This window comes from Giraffa tippelskirchi, chromosome 1 (genome assembly GCF_054371585.1).
Source record: "Giraffa tippelskirchi isolate mGirTip1 chromosome 1, T2T-mGirTip1v1.2.pri, whole genome shotgun sequence".
Taxonomy (NCBI): Eukaryota; Metazoa; Chordata; class Mammalia; order Artiodactyla; family Giraffidae; genus Giraffa; species Giraffa tippelskirchi.
In genome coordinates this window covers 22,349,626-22,372,744 of record NC_137275.1, presented here as the reverse complement: position 1 = coordinate 22,372,744, position 23,119 = coordinate 22,349,626, and the positions used below count along the sequence as shown (strand labels likewise).

General features: G+C 36.3%; 1 long non-coding RNA gene across 1 annotated transcript in view; it reads left to right on the top strand.

The window, feature by feature from the left end:
- The window catches only part of LOC145543233 (uncharacterized), a 124,225-nt gene extending 112,776 nt beyond the window's left edge, over window positions 1-11,449 (top strand). The window contains exons 3-4 of the long non-coding RNA XR_014080562.1: window positions 7,615-7,682; window positions 8,422-11,449. This is a non-coding gene — a long non-coding RNA (uncharacterized LOC145543233). The remainder of the gene's footprint in view (window positions 1-7,614; window positions 7,683-8,421) is intronic.
- The last annotated feature ends 11,670 nt before the right edge of the window (window positions 11,450-23,119 follow it).

The window sequence follows — 23,119 nt, the reverse complement described above, 5'->3', positions numbered from 1 at the left end:
CTGCTGCCCTATTTCTTATCCTGCCTGTTTTCTTGGGCTCTCTATCTCCTGTAACATTCTGTCTCTTGATCATTTGTAGTATTGACTTGCTGATGTACGTTTGTACTCCTAAACTTAGACCCCGTGCATGTATATTTCCATATAATAGAAGCTTTGTTCTGATTTTTACATGGGAAAAGATTTGCTCTTTGAAGGCACCTTCTTAAGGAAGAACCATCCAGAGAACACAGCTGGCTTTGGAAAATTGAGTTTCTACTGAAAGTTTCCTGCTATTATCTTGACACTCTTTATCATTATCAAAGCATTTGAATATTAGGTATGACAATGAACACTCGCTGCAGGGAAGAGAGGAGCAAGGCCGTAAGTGGGAGGGGACCGCTAACAATTGTGCCCCCTGTGGCAGCCATCATAATTTAATATCCTCACACTGGGAGGCTCCATTTTGCTTGGCCCGCATTGAGCTACTCGATGTGTTGTTTCTCTTTGGCCAAACCATCAGGGTTGTCCCTTGAACAGCCTGTAAGACTTCAAATAAAAGATCATGCTGATCATAGCCTAAGGGTAGGATTTGTGTTTTGCATGGGAGTCAGTAATTTAACTATTACATGGAGGGAGGCTTCTGGGTTTGAACAGAATTTATTTCAAGATTGCACTAAACTTGTTGGTAGATCAATAGTTTTTCTTCTTATTGACTAGGTGTCTCTTGCTGAAAAATAGGGAAGACATATCCACTAAATGATAGTGACGAGATATATTGGAGTTGCCACATGCTGATACCACATTCTGTTTGTCTTGTACTTTGTGACTGGATACTTTCTTTTTTGCAGTGGATTTAACTTTTTCCCACATTTCTGCTCAATATCACGTAGGATTTGAAGCTGTCATGTTAAAGATTCTAAGTAGAAGAGACTGATTATCGCTCATGTGATTTCTACTCTTGTTTTTGTTCTGGTATCAGTGCCGGGGATAACCTTCCTGAAGTCTTTAAGACATGATCATTTGAAAATAGACTCATGAGCACAGCTGTATCTTGCCATAGTGTGGTACAGAATATACTATGAGGATTTGTCTTAGTCTGTATCACATGCTGCTGCTGCTGCTGCTAAGTCGCTTCAGTCGTGTCCGACTCCCTGCGACCCCACAACCAGAAGCCCACCAGGCTCCCCCGTCCCTGGGATTCTCCAGGCAAGAGCACTGGAGTGGGTTGCCATTTCCTTCTCCAATGCATGAAAATGAAAAGTGAAAGTGAAGTCTCTCAGTCGTGTCTGACTCTTAGCGACCCCACGGACTGCAGCCTACCAGGCTCCTCCGTCCATGGAATTTGCCAGGCAAGAGTACTGGAGTGGGGTGCCATTGCCTTCTCCATGTATTACATGAAAGGGTTTGTTATATTTTTATACTGTAACACTGTACTATAACAAACATTTGGAGGATAGTTGTTATGGTGAGCTCCAGGGTGTTTCTGAGAGAGAAAAGGAAAAAAAAGATTAATATGCTTTCTTCTTTGTGGAACTGATTTAGACTGTGAAATGGGGCTTATCCAAGGTTATGGATGTAGCAGAGTGTAGTGTTAAATTAGGACGACCTGACCACCATGTGGTTTTTGATTATCATGGGTTGTCTCCAAGACCTACTTTTGAAAAGAACAAGAAATATTAGTAGAGCTGTTAAGCATTTGGTCCTTTGTTTTTATTCATTAAGATCCAAACAGTGGGAAGCTCTCACAGAAAAATGCCTGGCTTAAAATACCACATCACAGAGGCAAAGTGGATACTTTAGTTACTTTTTATTTTCAACTACTGAATTTATTTTAGAAACTTTTAAAGGCTTTGTTGTTGTTGTTGTTGTTGTTCAGTCACTAAGTTATGTCCGACTCTCAGAGACCCCATAGACTGCAGCGCGCCAGGCCTCCCTGTCCATCACCAACCCCTGGAGTTTACCCAAACTCACGTCCATTGAGTCAGTGATGCCATCCAACTATTTCATCCTCTGTCGTCCCCTTCTCCTCCTGCCTTCAATCTTTCCCAGCATCAGGGTCTTTTCAAATGAGTCAGTTCTTCACATCAGGTGGCCAAAGTATTGGAGCTTCAGCTTCAGCATCAGTCCTTCTAATAAATATTTAGGATTGATTTCCCTTAGGATTGGTTTGAAGACATTACCTACTGATAAAGGGGTGGTTTTCTTTTGGCCATACTCTAGAGTAAATTTTAACCAATGTGAGCTCATGAATAAATGCCAGGTTGTGGTTTGAAATGTCTCTTTAAGATTCCCATGACCACAAGGGCCTCATCTCTTGTTTTGGAGTCCTGTGACTTCATACATGAAGGTCAGAGGGCATTGTGGTATCTGTGCACTTCTGTTGTTTGCATTTGTACTCAAGATGGTTAAAAGAGTTATCATGACCAACTTTCATTTCCAAGTCGATTTGATAGAGCATTTGAACATGAATTATTATTATTGGTATATATTATTCTGAGTCCCCATGGAGAACAAAGACTCTTTAGGAAATGGCTCCTGACCAATGATCTGTTATCATGATGACAAAGAATAGTTTAGGTTAAGGAGCAGACCATCAAAGGTAACACCCTACTCTTTCCTTGTATGTGTATATGCATATTTGTGTAAAGTGCTGGACAAGCAAACAACAGCTGAAGGAGAGCTTAAAGGAAATTCTTCCTGTTTAATAAGAGGTATAAATGCTGAGATATACATGTGTTTAGATGTGTGTCTTTCTCTATGAGCACCAAAAGATATCATTATCAGTTTTAAAAATGAGATGTGAAATAGACACATAGATTATCCCATGTGATATTTGCATTTTTAATTTTTAAAGGCACAGTGTTCCAAACTTGGGTCTCAGGGAAGTAGAAAAGCAGATTCAAAGAGATATTAATAACTGAAATAATTCAGGCTCAAGATAATTTAAAAATACCAGTAGAGAGTTCGATTGGGGAAAGTATAAGAGAAAATTTCCATAAGTTATCTTTGCTAAGTCCTTGGTGGTAAGGATATTAAAATTGTCATCTAATGATTGATGCTGAACGTGTACAGCAGGGCCGCTGTTTTCTCCTGAGATCACGTTTTCCTTAAAGCCTCACTTGGCATCTTCGTACTTCACAGTGGCTTGGGTATTGCAGCCAAAGGAGGCAGAATGGCATAGTCTCCAGGACCATGGACTTTGATGCTGACTGCTCTGGGCTCATTCCCAGCCCCGCCAATTATTGGTTGTGACAGAAAGTAACTTATACCTCCCCATGCCTCTGTTACCTTATTTTTAAAATAAGGCTGTTGTAAATATTAAGTAAGTTAATATATGCAGGGTTTTGCAGTGCAGGGCTTATGGTGAGTTGTTTTCTCTCAGTGCCTCAGTTTCCGGTTTTAGGGGTAGTAATTGTACTTCTCCCATAGGGCTGTTGTTAGGATTTAACAAATTAATATTGTGTATGCCAAATGCTTAGAACAGAGCCTGGAACTGCGTTCAGTTCAGTTCAGTTCAGTTCAGACGCTCAGTCATGTCCGACTCTTTGCGACCCCATGAATCGCAACACGCCAGGCTTCCCTGTCCATCACCAAATCCCAGAGTTTACCCAAACTCATGTCCATCAAGTCGGTGATGCCATCCAGCCATCACATCCTCTGTCGTTCCCTTCTTCTCCTGCCCCTAATCCTTCCCAGCATCAGGGTCTTTTCCAATGAGTCAACTCTTTGCATGAGGTGGCCAAAGTATTGGAGTTTCAGCTTCAACATCAGGAACTGTGTTAATTTTAGCAATTATCATTATTCTACAGAATAAAGATTAGATTTTCTGAACTCCAGTTCAGTTCTTTTAGAAACAATACACACTGTGCTGTACTCTGCTAAGTCACTTCTCTTTGCCAACACATGAACTGTAATCCCCCAGCCTCCTCTGTCCATTGAATTCTCCAGGCAAGAATACTGGAGTGGGTTGCCATTCCCTTCTCCAGGGGATCTTCCCGACCCAGGCATCAAACTTGGGTCTCCTGCATTGCAGGCAGATTCTCTACTGTTTGAGCCACCAGGGTCTTCTGGGCTAGGTGTTAGTTACCTTATAAAGAACACAGTTTTAAAGTCTTATGTGACCCTGCTTCAGTGTTTTCCCTGCTGTGGGTTATGATCTATTAATAGGTTGTAAAATAAATTTAATGGATTGTAACCAGAATTTCTTAAAAGATGAAGCTGAATTGACAAGAACAAAGTGTATTGCATATAATATTGTTTCCTGAAACTTAAAAAACATCTCGCTTTCAATCTGTCTTTAAGACACATAGATTTGTGACAATGTAAAGTGTATATTTTAGATCATGATTTAAAAGGTTTGAACAGGGACTTCCCTGGGTCAGGTGGCTAAGATTTCCTGCTCCCATTGGTGTGAGCCTGGGGTTTGATCCCTGGTCAGGGAACTAGATCCCACATGCTGCAACTAAAACCCAGTGCAGCCAAATAATTTTTTTTTTTATAAAAGTTTGAATAGCTCCACATGTAGTCATAGTCTGCATCTGTCTGCATTGCACCCATCCCCCGACCTTCTCTGCTCCAAACTGTCCCCTTCACTTTCCTTTCAGCTTGCCATATGTGCTCTCCTTGCAGGATCTTTGCTTGTGTGATCAGCTCGGCTTTAAAAGTAGTTCCCTCAAATACATTTCCTTTATGTATTTGATCAACTATCCCCTTCTCAGGGAGTCCTTGCCTTGACCATTCTATATGAAAGAGCTCACCATGCTCCTCACCTCACAACACTGTCCTCTTTGTTCAACCTTTCTTTTTAGAGATGAGAGTTTAAATAGGCTTTGACATGTTACCACTGCCTGACATAATTTGTTGTTTTGTTGTCATCTTTTGTCTTTCTTTCCCCATCAGAATGAACACAGCATGGGTCCAGTTCTTGGTTTTGTTCCCCACTGTATCACGAGCACCTAGGACAGTGCCTGGCATGTAGTGAACACTAAAAGTTGTTAGTTGTTGACTAAAAGAGAGAACAAACAGATAGTGGGACTTAGGGTCACGTTGTTTATTACTTTATCTTGGAAGGACTATTAAAGTTTCTTACATAGCCACCAAAGATTTGGACTTTTCCTTCACTTCCCCGTTTTATCAGTTGCCTTTTCCTTCGCTTTCTTATCCCCTAGGATTATGATTGCTGTGCTGTGACACCTTGGCGATCCCAGCTATTCCATGAATACACAGAACTGTCAGACATTTGTGCCTTTGCTCACAATATTCCCTTTGCCCACAGTGCCCTTCCCCTGCCTCTTTCTTCTCCACCTGGATAACTGTGTTGACCCTTCAGGATCTAGTATGGAATTCATCATCCTCTATGATCTCCTGAGCTGGGGAAGATGTTTCTTCTCTGTGCTCTGATATCACTCTTTCAATTTCATTTATCTATCTTTGTGACTTCTTCCTTTCTAGCTACATAAGAGCTCAAACGAGTCATCCATATTTTTGTATGCCTAGAGTTTTCCATACTGCCTGGCATTTAATAAGAACTCAGTAAATATTTGTTTAACTGAAAGGAAACATGTTTGAATTTTTAACTTGTTTGAACTACAGTTTTGTCTGAACTATATTCCTTGAAACTGACAACAAACCTTTGTGGAGTTCTATAAGATCTTATGGAGAAGGCAATGGCAACCCACTCCAGTACTCTTGCCTGGAGAATCTCATGGACGGAGGAGCCTGGTGGGCTGCCGTCTATGGGGTCGCACAGAGTTGGACACGACTGAAGCGACTTAGCAGCAGCAGCAGCAGCAGCAGCATAAGGTCTTTAATCCATTAACAAAGGCAGGTATTTATGGCTATTTTCGTTGTTTTTCAGTTCTCAAAAACAAAGATTTCTTAAAAATTGCTTTGAATAAGAGAAGAGGTTATGTGGGACAGAAGACGGAAAGGCACAGATGCAAACTGCCCCCTCCATCCTGTTTTTCCATTGCACATCTCAACTGTCTGGAGATGTTTTTTTCCAATGGGTGTGTTCTTCTGGCTTTTGCTTTTTCTTCGTCTGTTTACTTCCTGAGAACTGACACCTGGAGATGAGAAAAGGATTTGAGTAAAATGTGAAGTTGTCCTTTTAGATCCTAGGAATACCCTGGTAAAAGATTCAGCTAAAAGGAAAATTTTGGATTATATGTGATTTTCATTTATATTTGATACTTTAGTTCCCTTTTGCTATGGATAATTGAGAAGTGACTGAATATGCTAACTACCCAACTAAATATAACCTCCTGAGGAAAATTTATTCTTTGTACTCCTTTGCTTTTTTATTGTGATGAAAAGAAGAAGAAGAAAAAAAAACCCAGAGACTCAATGGGCTGTAACTTTAATAGGTCATTCTAGCCAGTGCTTACCTTCACAAAATTCTGATAATACAGGGAAGACAATACAGTGATCAAAAGCAGTGATGAGATTTTTTAGCAGCATTAACCGTCATGACCTAGCAAAATGAAAGAAAATGGTTTAACAGAACTGTCAGCTTCAATATAGCTAATAAAGGCATGGATAAATGTTTATTACATACTGGAGACAGATCATTTCTGTACAGAAATTGAGGATGACCTTTACTGATAACTCTTATCTGCCTGATATCCTGAGAGAGAGGGAGAGGGAGAGGGGAGAGAAGCATATTTGCTGATATTTGTGAAAGGAGAAATTATCATGTGCAAATAAAACATTTTAGTAATGATTATCTCAAGTCACCCTCTTGCCCTCTCTTCCACCCCTACAGACATACCTCATGGAGGTAAAATATAGATTCCTCTCTAGGAGACCAAATGTCCCTGAAAGTGGCATGGTTAATTTCAGGGAAATTCTACCTAAACTCACCATGTCTTAAAAAAGCAAAGAACAGGTGTATGTGGATACGAATACTTGTATCAATTATGTTGACTTAATTTCTTCTCAGAGATTACAAAAATATTGCAGTTATTTAACACTCTTTTAATAACATGGTCTGGAGAAGGAAATGGCAACCCACTCTAGTATTCTTACCCAGAGGACTCCATGGGCTGAGGAGTCTGGTGGGCTACAGTCCATGGGTCGCAAAGAGTCAGACACAACTGAGCAACTAACACACACACAACACAATAAGATGGTCTCAATTGTAACTAGGAAATTTCAGAGAAATCACTGTTAGAGGTGGAACTGGAAACCTCTCTTCCTTGGCTCTGTGACTTAATTGGGCTTTAAGTCTTGTGGCTCAGACAATAAAGAATCTGCCTGCAAAGCAGGAGACCCCAGTTTGATTCCTAGGTCGGGAAGATCCCCTGGAAAAGGGAATGGCTACCCAATCCAGTATTCTTGCCTGGAGAATCCCATGGATAGAGGAGCCTGGTGGGCTACAGTCCATGGGGTCACGGAGTCAGACATGACTAGTAACTAACACTTTCATGACTTAATTAAATGTCTTTTTTTCCCTTTCACTCAGAGGCTCACTTATTCTTTCTTTCAGTTTTCTTTTAAATAGACTACAGGCAACTTTTTTGCACACTTGACATAGCAAAGTGTTGCCAAAAGGGCTGGTTGTGTTTAGGAGCCATCGTTGGCTCTTTGCACTTAGAGGAATGATCTTTGCATTCTCTTTTTCTCTGTCTTTCACAGCTGCAACTGTCATGCATTCCCCTGGCTCATTTGGAGTTCTCTGAGCCACTGACCCTGCCATTATTAAGGTAGGATGAGTTTTCCACAATGTCATAAGGGGCTTGTTTGACATTTAATATTGAATACAGTAAGTCTCTTACATATGAACCAGTTACATTCCAGAAGCAGGTTCATCTGTCCAATTTGTTTGTAAGTCTAACATAGCTTAGGTACCTAATTAACACAACTGGCTATATAGTGGTGTACTGTAATAGGTTTATAATACTTTTCGTACAAATAATACATAAAAAATAAGCACAAAAATAAACAAAACATTTTTAATCTTCTAGTGCAGTACCTTGAACAGTGCAGTAATACAGTACAACGGCTGGCATATAAGGGCCGGCATCGAGTGAGAAGGCAGTAAGAGTTACTGACTGGAGGAGGGAGCGGGTGGGAGATAGTAGAACTGAAGACCATTGTGTGTTAGCCAGTCAGTTGTGTCTGACTCTTTGCAACCCCATGGACTGTAGCCTGCCAGGCTCCTCTGTCCATGGAAATCTCCAGGGTAGAATACTGGAATGGGTTGCCGTTTCCTTCTCCAGGGGATCTTCCCAACCCAGGGATTGAATCCGGGTCTCTTGCACTGCAGACAGATTCTTTACCACTGAACCATTAACAGTAGGAAATAGAGGGCAAGCTGCAGTCTCACTCAAGCCTGCCGTTGATGGCATAGGTTTTAGTTTCCTGCTGGATTCAATTCTATCTACCCTCTTGAAAAAGAGATTCAGTGATATCTGGGTAGTAACTCTTTCTTTCTCTTCATAGATGACTTGGTAGCACTGGATTACATTCTGAATGACTGCTGCAACCATCACGTACTGTTCTGCATTGGGGTCCTGTTGATGCCAGCGGTGAAGAGCCTGCCTGCCAATGCAGGTAGACATAAGAGATGCAGGTTTGATCCCTGAGTCAGGAAGATCCTCTGGAGGAGGGCATGGCAACCCACTCCAGTATTCTTGCCTGGAGAATCCCATGGACAGAGGAGCCTGGTGGGCTACAGTCCATGGGGTCACAAAGAGTTGGACACTATTGAAGCAACAGCATGCATGCGTGCATGTCTCAGAAACTAACAGTGCCTCCTCAAATAAATAAAGTCCCCTTGCCATTTCCTGCATCATGAAGCTCTTTGGTTCTTCAGTTTCTTCTTCCTCTTGTCTCTCTTCATCCTTTCTCTGGGCCTCCAATTCCATCAGGTCTTCATTCGTAAGCTCCTCATGTTGCACAGCAACAACACAGTAACACAAAAGCACAACCACTTTAGAGGATGCATGTATGTGACAATGTACGCCAGAGACATGAATTACTTATGTGACTGAACACACAAATGCATGTTTGCATCTTTGAAGTTTTACAGCTTGAAGGTTCACATGTAGGGGACTTACTGTGTAGACTATACTGAGGCTGAAAAAGACAAAATCTTGCAGATGAGGGAAGTTCTGCTGTAGTTCACAGTCTGTGCTTTGTTATAGACATGGCATTTGTGCCTCTGACCCAGTTTCCACATCAAGTTTTCCTCTAAGCATTATTTCTCTGTTGACATACAGGAGCCAATGGTCTCTCTCGCTCTCTGTCTCTCTCTCACACACACACACACACACACACACACACACACACACAGCAAAAGTGTGAGCAAGTGCAAGCATCAGACATGAAAATCTGTCACCCCCTCCTTGATCTTTGTAGCTGAATTAATTTTAAAATAAGTTTGTAAATATATGAGAGAAGAAAGGAACTAGAAAAAAGCCTTTAACTGTTTAATGTCTACAGTCTAAAACTATCATTTGTTGGAACTATGAAACTAAAAAGAACAGAAAAGTTCTAATTTGATGAAGTTGTACCTTTATGAGGAATGATTAGATGTTAACTATAAAAGTTTTTCATCAGAATAACATCTCTTTTATAGTTTTCTATGTTGTTCAGATTTACTGTTTAAAGCAAGTTTGAGCAAGGATGAGGCTTATGTTTTAATGCTTATGTGAAAAATGAAAGCCTTGGAAATCTACTTGGATTAATTAATTTCTTAAAGAATTTTTTCAATGAATAATTATGGATACTTTCTCAATATAGGTTAGTCAACTATACACATGTCTGACAAAGTACTCACTGATTCTGGTGCCATGTCTGTGATAGGTATTAACCAAAAAGTATATCTGCTACATGTCCTGGGCAACACAATCTTTATGAAATCCTTTTGAAGAATATTTGTCTGTATTACTCTTTGCTTGAAGTACATTCATTTTGGTTTTGGTATTAAAGAAATGCTGGCCTTATACAGTATGCTGAGAAATTTGTATTCCTCTTCAGTTTTCTGGAAGAGTTTGTATAGAATTGGTGTTATTTCCTCTTTAAATATTTGTTAAAATTCCTCAGTGAAGCTATCTGAATGGGGGATATTTTAGTGTCAAGGATTTTAACTAAAAATTTAATTCTTAGATGATATTGTACTACTAGGATTATCTGTTTTTCCTTGAGGGAGTTTTAGTAGGTTGTGCCTTTCAAGGAATTTATCCATTTAAACTAAGATATTAGATCCACTAGAATAAAGTTATTATCATATTCCCTGTTACCCTTTTTTGCTTTGTTTTCCCCCTATTATCCTTTTAATATGTACAGAATCTACAGCAAAATTGCCTCTGTCATTCCTGCTATTAGCAATTTGTGGTATCTTTTTTTGTTTCCCATTAGTCTTGTTAGAAGTTTATTGATTTTATTGGCTTTCCTAAAGAAACATTTGAAAAGTAATGATTTTTTCTATTGTTTTTCTATTTTCAACTGATACCTCCTCTGATTTTTATTATTTTATTTCTTTTAAATGTTAAATTACTTTGGTTTTAACCTGCTCTTCCTCTTCTGGGGAACTTGAGATCATTGATTTGAGATCTTCTGTTTTAATTGACATTTAGTACTGTATATTTCCCTCCAAGTATTGCCTTAGAAACATCCCACAGATTTTGATACTGTATTTTTCATTCTCACTCAGTTCAAAATACTTCCTAATTTCTCTTTTGGTTTCCTCTTTGACTCATGAAGTTTGTTATTTGAGAGTTCTTCAGATACTTTTATACATTTCTAATTTAATCTGTTTGTGGTTAGACAGTATATCTTGTATGACTTGAAATCTTCTAAATTTACTAGACTTGTTTTATGACCCAGAATACAGTTCTGTCTTGGTAAACGATCCACGTGCGCTTGAAAAGAATGCATACTCTGCTGTTGTTGGGTGGAGCACTCTATTAATGCCAAGTATACCAATTTTGTTAATAGTGTTGCTTGTCTTCTATATCCTTAATTTTGTCCTATCAATTATTGAGAGAGGAGAGTTGAAATCTCCTGTAATTGTAGATTTACCTATTTTCCTAGCAGTTCTATTAGTTTTTGTGTTTGAAACTGTTATTAGGTTAATAAATGTATAGGATTGGTTTGTCCTTTGAGTGTATTGACTTTCTCATCATTGTAGAATGATCCTTTATATCTCTAGTGATATTGTTTGCTCTGAAATTTGCTTTGATATTAATACAACCACTTCAGCATGCCTTTGATTGATGTTATCCTGGTATATGTTTTCTCATCTTTTTAATTTTAATCTAGTATATCTTGATATATAAAAGGTATTTCTTATGGGAAGTATGTAGTTAGATTTTTTCTATCCAATCTGCTATCTTTGCTTTTGCAACATTTAGGTTCTAGGTTATTTACATTAGGGTTGATTCTGCTATGTGGATTTTTTTCTCTGTTATTTTTTCCCTTTGTTCTTCTCCTCTGCTTTTGCATTAATAAAAATTATTTAATGGTCCAATTTTATTGGCTTTGTTTTATTGTTATTTATAACTCTTTTTGTATTATTTTAGTAGTTGCATTTGTGTTTATCCCAATCTTTTTTTTTTCCCCAATCTATCTTTAAGTGGTATGATATACTTCATGTTTAGTGTGAGTAATATTTAGTTCTAGTGCTAGTACTTTTGGATAGCTTTTTTTTCTTGGCTATGTCTTCAACCTCATTAATTTCTTATTTGCCAATGTCTACTCTGTTAATCCTAACAATTGTATTCTCATTTCAGACATTGTTTTCACCTTTAGAAATGCAGTTTGTTCCTTTTAAAGAATATATCTTTCATATCTCTACTTAACATGTCATTTTCTTTCTCTAGCTTCTTGACCATACTGAATATAGCTATAATAACTTTAATATCTTGTATAAGCTATCATCTGTGTTGTATTTGTTTTGGATTCAGTTTATTGACTTTTCTCATTATGATCATTTCTTTGCATGACTTTTCATTTCTATTTTGAGGCCACAGTTATGCATTTTAACTTGTTGGATCCTGGATGTTTTGTAATCCTATAAATATTTCCAAATATTTGTGCATTCATGTTATGGTACTTGGAAACAGCTTGATTCTTTCAGTTCTTGCCCTTAAGCTTTGTTAAACATGATCGTAATACAATTTGTTGCTGTTCAGTTGCTTGGTCGTGTCCAACTCTGACTAATACAATTTAGTCAGTAGCTAATTTGCCCCACTACTGAGGGAAAACACTTCTGAATATTCTACCAGATGCCCATGAAATATGAAGCTTTACACTGTGTCAGATGAGAGCAAACATTAATTCTAGCTCTGTGTGTATCCCAGGGATTGTTCTTTCTAATGTTTCTCAATGTTTTCTCTCCAGTGTTTAGTGATTTCTTATAAATCTTGAGCACTTGGGGGAGCCTCCTTCAGACCTCTAGATTTTTCTGTCTTCACAATTCTCTTCTCTCTGGTACTCTTCCCTACAATATCTGGCTTTCTCGACCTCCGCAGACTTAACAACTTTTTTCTTCAACTCAAGGAGACTTTTGTGTTCCACCTGATTTCCCCTGCTTGCACCACGGTCTGGACATTTTCACCAAATATTCTTTCACTCCAGTATTCTTGCCTGGAGAATTCCATGCACAGAAGAGCCTGGAGGGCTACAGTCCATGAGGTCACAAAGAGTTGGACATAACTGAGCTACTAACACTTTCACTTCATAGCTACTTTACAAAATGTCATCATTTTTTGCCCATTTAAAAAATAGGGTTATTCATTTTTTTTTTTTTTTTAGAATAGTGCTGTACTAATTCTGTTTATATTATGGAAAACTTTTAATGCCAAAAGTTCTAATATTAATGAAGTCTAGTTTATCAAGTTTTTCTTTAATAATATTTTGTGTCCTACTTGAGAAAACCTGACTGAAAAGGTCATGAAGATTTTCCTCTTTATTTTCTGTTAGAAATTTTATAACTTTAAGTTTTACTTTTAAGTTTAAAATACATACATTTTAGGTTAAAATTTGTATATCATAATAGATAAGATTCACTTTTCTACCTTTTGATATTAGGCTGTTCCAGCAGTATTTGTTGAAAGGACTGTTCCTTTCTGTCAAATTACTTAGACACTGGGGTTAAAAATCAATTTAGTTATGGTTCTTTTTCTAGGCTAACTAGTTTGTTTATTGTACATTATGTCAGTATCACTGTATTGACTCTTGATAGCTTTACCAGTTAATCTTGAAATGAGATGGTGTATGTCTTTCACCATTATTCTCTTTCAAAACTGTGTTTGGTTTCTTTGTATTTTTATAATTTTTAGAATACATTTGTACATTTCCACAAAATAGGCCTGATGGAATTTTTTCTGGGATTCTGTCAAATGTATAGATCAGTTTGGGGAAGATTTACATATTAAAATAGTGAATCTTTAATCCATAATCTTAGTATATTTTCCACTTTAAAATTTTTCTTTACATTTTCATTAATTTCTCTCAGCAGTGTTTTTTGCTGTTGCCATTGTACAAAAATAGTTCATATATTTTGTTAAATATATCATTGATTAATATCTTAATGCTATTATAAATAAAAAATTTAAATAATATTTTCTAGTTGTTTCCTGCAAGTATTTAGATATACACATGATTTTTATATGCAGCCCTTCTATTTTTTGATTGTTAAAATCGCTTTTTAGTCCTACTAATTTTTTTTTTTTTTTTCAGATTCTGTAGAGTTGTCTAGGTTCATAGCCACAGGTAGAGATAATTTTACTTCTTCCTTTCCATTCTGCATATTTTTTGTATTATTTTACCTTGTTTTCTTACATCCTTGCAGTGAGTAGGGTAGGGAAAGTATTAAACAGGACTAGTGAGAGAATATCCTCACCTTGTTTCCTATTTTAGGGAGAAAGTGCTCTCTTTCTCTACTATAATGTTACTTGCAATTTTTTTTGATGGGTTTCCTTTGTCAGGTTGAGGAAGCTTCTTCTATTTCCAATATATTGGTGGTTTTTATCATGATTGTGTGTAGAATTTTGCTAGATGGATTTTCTTATCTATTTGTTGCTGTTGCTAAGTCACTTAAGATGACTGTATTATTTTTCTCTTTGATGCCCTGTGTGTGTGTTAGCTGCTTAGTGGTGTCTGACTCTTTGCAACCCCATGGACTGTAGCCCGCTAGGCTCCTCTGTCCATGGAATTCTCCAGGCAAGAATACTGGAGTGGATTGCCATTTCCTCCTCCAGGGGATCTTCCCGAACCAGGGATCGAACTTGGGTCTCCTGCATTATACAAAATGCAGATTCTTTACCAGGGAAGCCCATTTAAGCATCTGCCTGCTAATGCAGGAGACATGGGTTTGATACCTGGTCTGGGAAGGTTCCATATGCCTCAGAGCAACTAAGCCAGAGCTACTGAACCCTCTTGCCTAAAGTCTGTGCTCCTATTACCCTAGTTTTGTTAAGTAAATTGATTAATTTTCAGATGTTAAACCAACTATGCATTCTTTGGATAAACTCCACTTGGTCATTATAAATTAGCTTTTTCATTGTTGCTGGATTTCATTTGTTAATTTTATATTAAGTTTTTTTTTGTTTTTTTTGCATCTATGTTCATGAGAGTTACTACTCTGAGGTGTCCTGTTTTTGTAATATCTCTGTCTGGTTTGGTATTAAGGTAATGCTGGCCATTTAGAATGAGTTTGGAAGTGTCCCCTTCTCCTTTATTTTCTAAAATATTTTCTGTAACATTGGAGTTATTTCTTCCTTAACTGTTTGCCAGATTTCAACTAGTAAAACTTTTTGGGCTTGTAGTTTTCTCTGTGAGAAAATTTTTTTTACAAATTTAATTTCCATACTAGATATAGGGCTGTTCTGTGTCAGTGATGTAATTTCTCTCTTTCAAGTAATTTGTTCTTTCCATATAAATGGTTGAATTCACTTGTTTATTCCTCTCCTTGTTTAATCTAGTTGAGGTTTTTCAGTTTTTTTTGAGAACCAACTTTTGTTTTTTATTTTTTGTCTATTGTTTTTCACTTGTATGTTAATTGATTTAACATACCAGTATTATTTCCTTTTTTTCCCTAAATTTTTATAGTTAATATTCTGTTTGAGTTTTTTCTTCTTAAGGAGGACCTTCAGATAGTTTATTTTAGGCTCTTTGTTTTCAGAATAAGCATTTAAGTCAAACCAATAAATTTCCTTTAACCATAGTTTTACTTGCAGGTCACAAATTTTGATGTGTCTTACAATTTGTTTTATCAGGTCAAATAGTTTTTAATTTTACCTTTTGCTCTCTTGTTTGATCCATGGGGTTTCAGGAAAGTATTTTTAAATTTCCAAATATTTGGGCATTTCCTGATATTTTTAACTGACTTCTAATTTAATATCATGACTTTTTTTTTTATAATGAGCTGTATGTGCTGTTTATATATTTTGGAGATTCATCCCTTGTTGGTTGCATCATTTGAAAATATTTTCTCACATTCTGTAGGTTACCTTTTCATTTTGTTTATGATTTACTTTGCAGTGCAAAAGCTTTATTAGGCCCCATTTGTTTATTTTTGTTTTTATTTACATTACTCTAGGAGATGGATCCAAAAAGATATTGCTGTGATTTATGTCAAAGAGTGTACTGCCTATGTTTTCCCCTAGGAATTTTATAGTATCCCCAGTCTTACATTTAGGCTTTTAATCAATTTTGAGTTTATTTTTGTGTGATGTTTCAAGGAATGTTATAATTTCATTTTTTACATGTAGCTGTCCAGTTTTCCCAGTACAACTTATTGAAAAGACTGTCTTTTTCCCCTTGTATATTTTTGCCTCTTTTGTCATACATTAATAGACCATAACTCTGTGGGTTTATTTCTGGCCTTTCTATCCTTTTCACTGATTTATATCTCTGTTTTTGTGCCAGTACCATAGTGTTTTGATTACTATAGCTTTGTGTTATAGGCTAACGTCAAGGAACCTGTTTCCTTCGGTTTTATTTTTCTCTCTCAAGATTGCTTTGGCTATTTGGGGTCTTTTGTGTTTCCAAATAAGTTGGAAAGGGTGTGGAGAAAAAAGAACCTCCTTCTACATTGTTGGTGGGAACATAAATTGGTACAGCCACTATGAAAAGCAGTATGGAGTTTCCTTAAAAAAACTAAAATTAGAGCTACCACATGATCTAAAATCCCATTCCTGGGCATATATCTGGGGAAAAATATAATTCAAAAAGATCCATGCACCCCAGTGTTCACTGCAGCACTATTTACAGTGGCCAAGACATGGGAGTAACCTAAATGCTCATTGACAGATGAATGGATAAAGAAGTAGAATATATATACAATGGAATATTATTTAGCCATAAAAAATGAAATAATGCCATTTGCAGCAACATTCAGGGACCTAGAGAGCATCACTTACTAAGTGAAGTAAGCCAGAGAGATAAAGACAAAATCATATGATATTGCTTTTATGTGGAATCTAAAAAGAGTGATAAAATGAACTTATATACAAAACAAAACAGAGATTGACCCACAGACACACAAAACAGATTTATGGTTAGCTAAAGGAAAGAGAGGGGTTAGGGATAAATTGTGAATTTGGGATTACACATTACTATATATAAAATAACCAACATGGACCAAGGAACTGTATAGTAAAAGGGACTATGCTCAATATTTTGTGATAAACTATAAGGGAAAAATATCTGAAAAAGAATAGATATATGTATATGCACAACTGAATTACTTTGTTGTACACCTGAAACTAAGAGTGTTGTAAGTCAACTATACTTCGATTTAAAAAAGACCCTTATGATCAGACTACAAACTCTGTATGACTTTAGTCCTTTTAATTATTCAGGTGCACTTTGCTGGAATGAGTATTCTGTAATATCAGGTATGTCAAGTTGGTTGATTGTGTTATTCAGGTCTTATCTACTCTCACTTTTTGTGTCTATGTTTTCCATCAATTTACTGAAGTGTTGAAATCTCCAATTGTTATTGTGGATTTGTTTCTTTTAAGTTCTTTTAGCTTTTGTTTTAAATATTTTGAAGAACTGTTGTTTAGAGTATTCACATTTAGTATTGCTCTTTCTTCTTGGCTAATTGACACATCTGTCGTTTTGAAATGTCTATTCTGTCATATCCTTTTCCTGGAATGTACTTTTCCTGATATTGATATAGCTGCTTCAGTTTTCTCTTAATTAATGTGTGCATGTTTTTTGTTTTACTGTCCTTGTACTTTTAATCCGTGTCTTTGTAAGTTCATTTATTGATGAATAGTGTGTGGTTTAGTCATGATTTTCTGTTCAGCTTGAAAAAGATTTTGGAAATTTTAGGCAGTTTGTGTGTAGTGTAATTATTAACATCATTGGAGGTTAGTTTTTCCATTATCCTATTTGTTTTCTTTGTTTCCTATGTATTCTCTTTTCCTCTTTGCTATTTTCCTTTTCCATTTGAATTAGTTTGACTATTTTGTAATGTTTGTTCTTATATATATTTTTGTATTATTAGCAATCTTTATTTTATTTCACTTAGGTGTACATTGTTAACCTTATTATAATCTACCTTCAAATAATGCTACTGCTAAGTTGCTTCAGTCGTGTCTGACTCTGTGCAACCCCATAGATGGAAGCCCACCAGGCTCCCCTATCCCTGGGATTCTCCAGGCAAGAACACCGGAGTGGGTTGCCAGTTCCTTCTCCAATGCATGAAGGTGGAAAGTGAAAGTGAAGTCGCTCGGTTGTGTCCAACTCTTAGCGACCCCATGGACTGCAGCCCATCAGGCTCCTCCATCCATGGGATTCTCCAGGCAAGAGTACTGGAGTGGGGTGCCATTGCCTTCTCCGACCTTCAAATAATAGTATACCATTTTATGCACATTATAATAATCTTAGAACTATATACTTCCATTTCCCTCCTCTAACCTTTTTATATTATTGTGCTATTTTCTTCCATTTTGCAAATCTAAAAATACTATTATTATTAAAATATTTACTCATTTCTTAAAGAAACTTTAAAAATGGATAAAATATTTATTTAGACTTAACACATATTTTCCATATTGGCATGCATAAGTGTCTTTGTGTATGTTGAATTTTTTGTATGGTTTTATTTTCCTCTAGCCAAAGAATTACTTTAACATTTCTTTAATGGAAGCCTGATGCAACAAAATTCTCTGAGGTTTGGCTTTTCCCAAAATATATTTATTTTTTCTTCTTTTTTTTGTGTTTTATTTATTTATTTTTATTGAGGTATGGTTGATGTACAATATTATATGTTACAGGTGTACTATATAGCAATTCATAGTTCTTAAAGGTTTTACTACATTTATAGCTATTATAAAACAGTGGCTGTATTCCCTCTATTGTACAATGTGTCCTTATAGCTGACTTTTTTACTCTCTTTTTTAATGATGTTTCCAGATATAGAATCCTAGCTTTACCATTTTTTTTCTTTTAGCACTTTAAAAATGTCATTGCATTGTCTTTTGGACTGCATTGTTCTTTATATTTGAAGTTATTCTTATCTTTGTTCCTCTGTTTTATGTACTATGTCTTTTTGGGGGGGCTGCAGTTACAATTTTCTCTTTAATATTAATTTTCAACATTTTAATTATGATATGCCTTGATATTGTTTAATTTGTGTTTATTATGCTTGTGTTTAATTGACTCTCTTAGAGTGAAAGGTTTATAATTTTCATCAAATTTTTTAAGATTCTGACATTATTTCTTCAAATATTTTATCCACCCTATCCTGATAGTTGCTAGATTAGACCCAAAGGAATATCAATGATATATTGTGATATATTCTTCACTCAATTTTAATATGCTTTATAACTTTACAAATTGCTTTTATCTACATTTAATGTGTCATTCAAACAATTATGAAAATTAGTCTACTTACTCTATTACCTCATTATGTTATTGAAGATGATGGAAACAAAGAAAATATAAAGAACATATATATAATATGTTGTAATAAGTGACTGTAGTGGAGGCTTGCATCCTTCACTGTGGGAAAGCAAAAAAAAAAAAAAAATCTAACTACCCTGTGTTGGGATGGCTAGGAGACAAAGATGGTGACATTTCAGCTGGGTATTAAAGAATGACTGTAAATGTACTAGCTAGAGAAAAATGGAAGAGAAATATGTCCTATAGAGAAAAGAACATTTGAAAAGGCTTGGAGGTTTAAACAAACCATGTTCTTTGAATACTGATGAGCCATTTATTATGACAGAAGCTGGAGCACAAGAGTTTGTGAGAAAAGAGGTATTAAATAGGTTGATTCTTGAGTGCTATATTAGCAAGCTTGGGTTTTGAAATAAAGGTAGTATATTGTGCTCCCTTTTTATGGTGATTTATTTTATAGTGATATCAAGTGTGTGGTGATTTAACCAAAGCAAAAAGTAAGAATGACCTTCTTTTAAGCAACTTTGCTACTGAAGTAGTTACAGGAGTTCTTTTTTGCTCCCAGTTTTCCAAATCTTTCTCAGTATTATACAAACAAAGAACTATATAGTAGGCTTTTATTCACATTACTTTTACTGTCCCCTGTTAGAAACTGACAGATAAGCTAGAAAACTGCCTTCCTTTCACTCAAATGAGACAGAATCCTTTCCTGATCTTTTGAGTTTGGGATGTTTGCAATGTTGGTGACTTCTTATAGTTCAGTGATTTAACTGACTAAGCTAGGAAGCAAATATCTGAAACTAACATGGACCCTTGACAGAAGATTAGCTAGGGAAATATTAGATTTCCAAAATTTATTCTCTATCCCTTTAAAACAGATAATTTACAGGAGAATAAAAAAATCTTGAAAATTAATGGCAATTTTGAAATAGAATATTTTGTCAAAATCAAATTCATTTCATTAAATGCTTGAGAAGAATGCAACGAGTAAATGAGGTATGAATAACTGTAAGATGGGACAATTACCACCTCAGAAACAATATATTTGTAAAGTTAATTCTTCTCGAACATGAACAATCCCCTTACACTTGACCCCTTTCTATTGCCTCTTCCATGCTTGAACTCTCCTTGAACTTTGAAGATCCATCTTGAGAGTATGATACGGCCATCTCTTTTGCATCTGGTTATTTTAGCTCCAATTTGCAGCCCTAAAATGGCAATTATGGTGATATATTGCTCAAGTCACCCGACATGGATTAGTATCGGGATCAGCACATTTATGCACAGGAGTAGTGAATGGAGACTGCAGCTATGATTTTAAATGACTTGATTAATTCTGAAACAACATTTCAGAGTCCATTAGGTCCAGCAGGTGTTGGGGTGCAGACTGCTTTTTCCCTAAGCAGCATATTCGATTAAAGTGCCAAAGTATTTTGGATTCAAACATTGTATTTCCCAGAACAGTTTCCTTTCACTCTGTTAAATCCCCTTAACAATCAGCACTCCTGAAAGAGATCCTCTCCCCATTCTGCCTCTACCCAAATTCTCTTGTGTCAGTTAGTGACCTGCCAGCTCTGTTTGAGCAACTTGAACAATGTGTTCTGTTCTTGTTCAAGAGGGCATTTACATGACAGAACTGCTGCTAAAAGCTCCTGCTGACTCAGGTCAAAATAAGGCCAATTGTGCTGCTTATCCTAAGGGCCATTTCATCAGCAACTCATGTCAAGGTTAGCAACGTGTCCGGTTAATGCCTTGATTCAATGCTTTCTTTTACTACTAAAAATACATGTACATGACTTTACACATCTCCCTTCTGCCCTCCACTCCATCTGGATGTCACTGCTTTAATAAAAAACACGTAGGGCTGCGTTTTTCATTTAAGTTCTTTGGGATTTCAAATTCCTAGATTCTTTGTTGATTTTTATGGATTCTAAGGTATCTTTCTTAGAAAAATTCTGACAATGGGCTTTTCATGCTTCATTACTTCCAATTCTTTTCTTTACAACATAGAGAACATTTCAATGGGTCCATGATACAACAGTTGTAGAATAATCTCGAAATGTGCCACAATGATTTGTTCTGTCTTCTGTTCTCCTGGCACAATGTACTTGTCTCTGCTAAAGCACATATCAACATGAATTCTAACTATTTGTGTATTACTACATCTGTCCTCCTTAAGAGTTACAACTTGTTCTTTTATTTTTGTGCTAATTGCATATCTATCCATCCTTTAACCCACCCATCCATCTATCCATTCATTCATCTATCCTAACACATTCAGAGCCTTCCATTACTACTAATTGTTGGTGGTGTTCTTTGCTAAACCATGTGCTAGATACTCAATAAATATTTTTAATTACTTTGAATGAGTATGTTCTCAGAAGCCAAACAAAGATCAAATCAGTGTTTTAGTCACCTGAAATTAATACTGCCCTTGTAAATAAGGATATAATAAATATACAAAAATTGTGTAGCTATATGAGGCGGGACACTTGGATACTAGTATTAGCTTTTTTACTACTGGTTGAGTAACTTCAAGAAGTCAAATAATCTCTCTGTGAATTTTTTCATTTTTAAAATATAGATAAAACTGTTTGCCCTACTCAACTTACACTGCTGCTGAAAGGGCTGAATAGAAGAATATGAGTGAAAATATTTTAAAGCTATCCAAAAATACTATTTAATATGATGGTTAAGTATATGATTATGTTTTAGACGTGGTATGCCTGGGAATAATATCTCCCATAGCAAGAGAAATAGTGTTCATTATGAGGCTAGCATAAATAAACTGATAAAACTATTCTACTGTCCAAACCCCCAAATTACAAATTTATATATACACATTTAATATACTGGCCAATACAAATTTCCTTCATGAGAAATGGATACCAAGTTTAGCTATAACAGTTCAAATTTTGCTCTTTTACACTAAAAGGAACAATATAAAAACTGGATACACATTATTTTAACTTTGAAAACTTAGAGGGTGAGTTATCTAATAATTTTCCATATTGGCTTTAAAATCATTATAATTTCAAAGGATAGCTTATAATTATAGTTGTATAATTTATATATAAATTTAAAAATGCATGAGCTTTAAATACACGAGCTTAAAAATGGAGACTTTTCCTCTTCTGTTATCTCTTTCTTCTTGCAAATATTGAAACAACTGTAAGATAGGACATAGGAGCCAGACACATAGAAATACCTATTACTTCTAACAGCTGAATTAGTGAATATTACTTTAGATTAATGGCTGGAGAGGGCTTGCTAATATATCATTTGATTATAACCTTTCTTCTCTCCTCAGAACTAGAGGCTCCTCCTTGCAGAGGTAGGTCTTGAATCGCTAAACTCTCATGTGGGAGAAGAGATTCAAAAGCTTGCACCCTGTAGTCAAGCAGTACCTGAAAGAGGGACCCAGAAGATGCTGAGTCAAATGGACTTCATTACTTCTCTCCAATTTATCAATTAGATCAGTCATTCTTCCCTTAGAGGAGTGAGTTGAGGGAGAGCCTGTGTATCTCTTCCATGGTTTGCCCTGGGGAATAGAGTGAAAATTTCTTCTTTTAGATGGAAACAAGAGAAGTAGTAGTAAGTGTCCTCCATAAATCATTATTGTCTGTTACCCTCTGAGCAAACTCCACCCTCATAGCAGAACTCGGGCTATGTCAAGGGGGACTGTCAACATCTCCTGGACTCTGAGAAAAATAAAGGCCTTGCCCTTTTGTTGTTGTTGTTCAGTCACTAAGTGTGTCTGATTCTTTTGAGACCTCATGGTGTAGCCCACAAGACCCCTCTGTCTATGGAATTTCCCAAGCAAGAATACTGGAGTGGGTTGCCCTTTCCTTCTCCAGGGGATCTTCCTGACCCAGGGATCGAACCCAAGTCTCCTGCACTGGCAGGAGGATTCTTTACCACTGAGCCATCTGGGAAGACCCTTGCTCTTTTGTATCTCTTCCCAAACCCTAAGTCCCTGCCATACCTTCACTTTTTAAAAATCTAGCCAAGAGTTTAGTCCTCTTGTTTAAAAACAAAAGAAAAATTTTCCGCTAACGTAAACTAGTCTATCTTTCACTTCAGAAAGTTGGACTTGTTAGTTGCTTAGGCTGCTTTTTGTTGAAAATATTTAGAGACTCAATGATACAACATTCATTCAGGGAAATCATGAAATTGCTCAAAAACTGATTTTACACTTTTCAGTCAGGCTTTCTTCTTCTTTCATTCTGAAGAACTAAGGTTGTTGATTTTAAATGGTAGATGATCAGATACTTCAAAT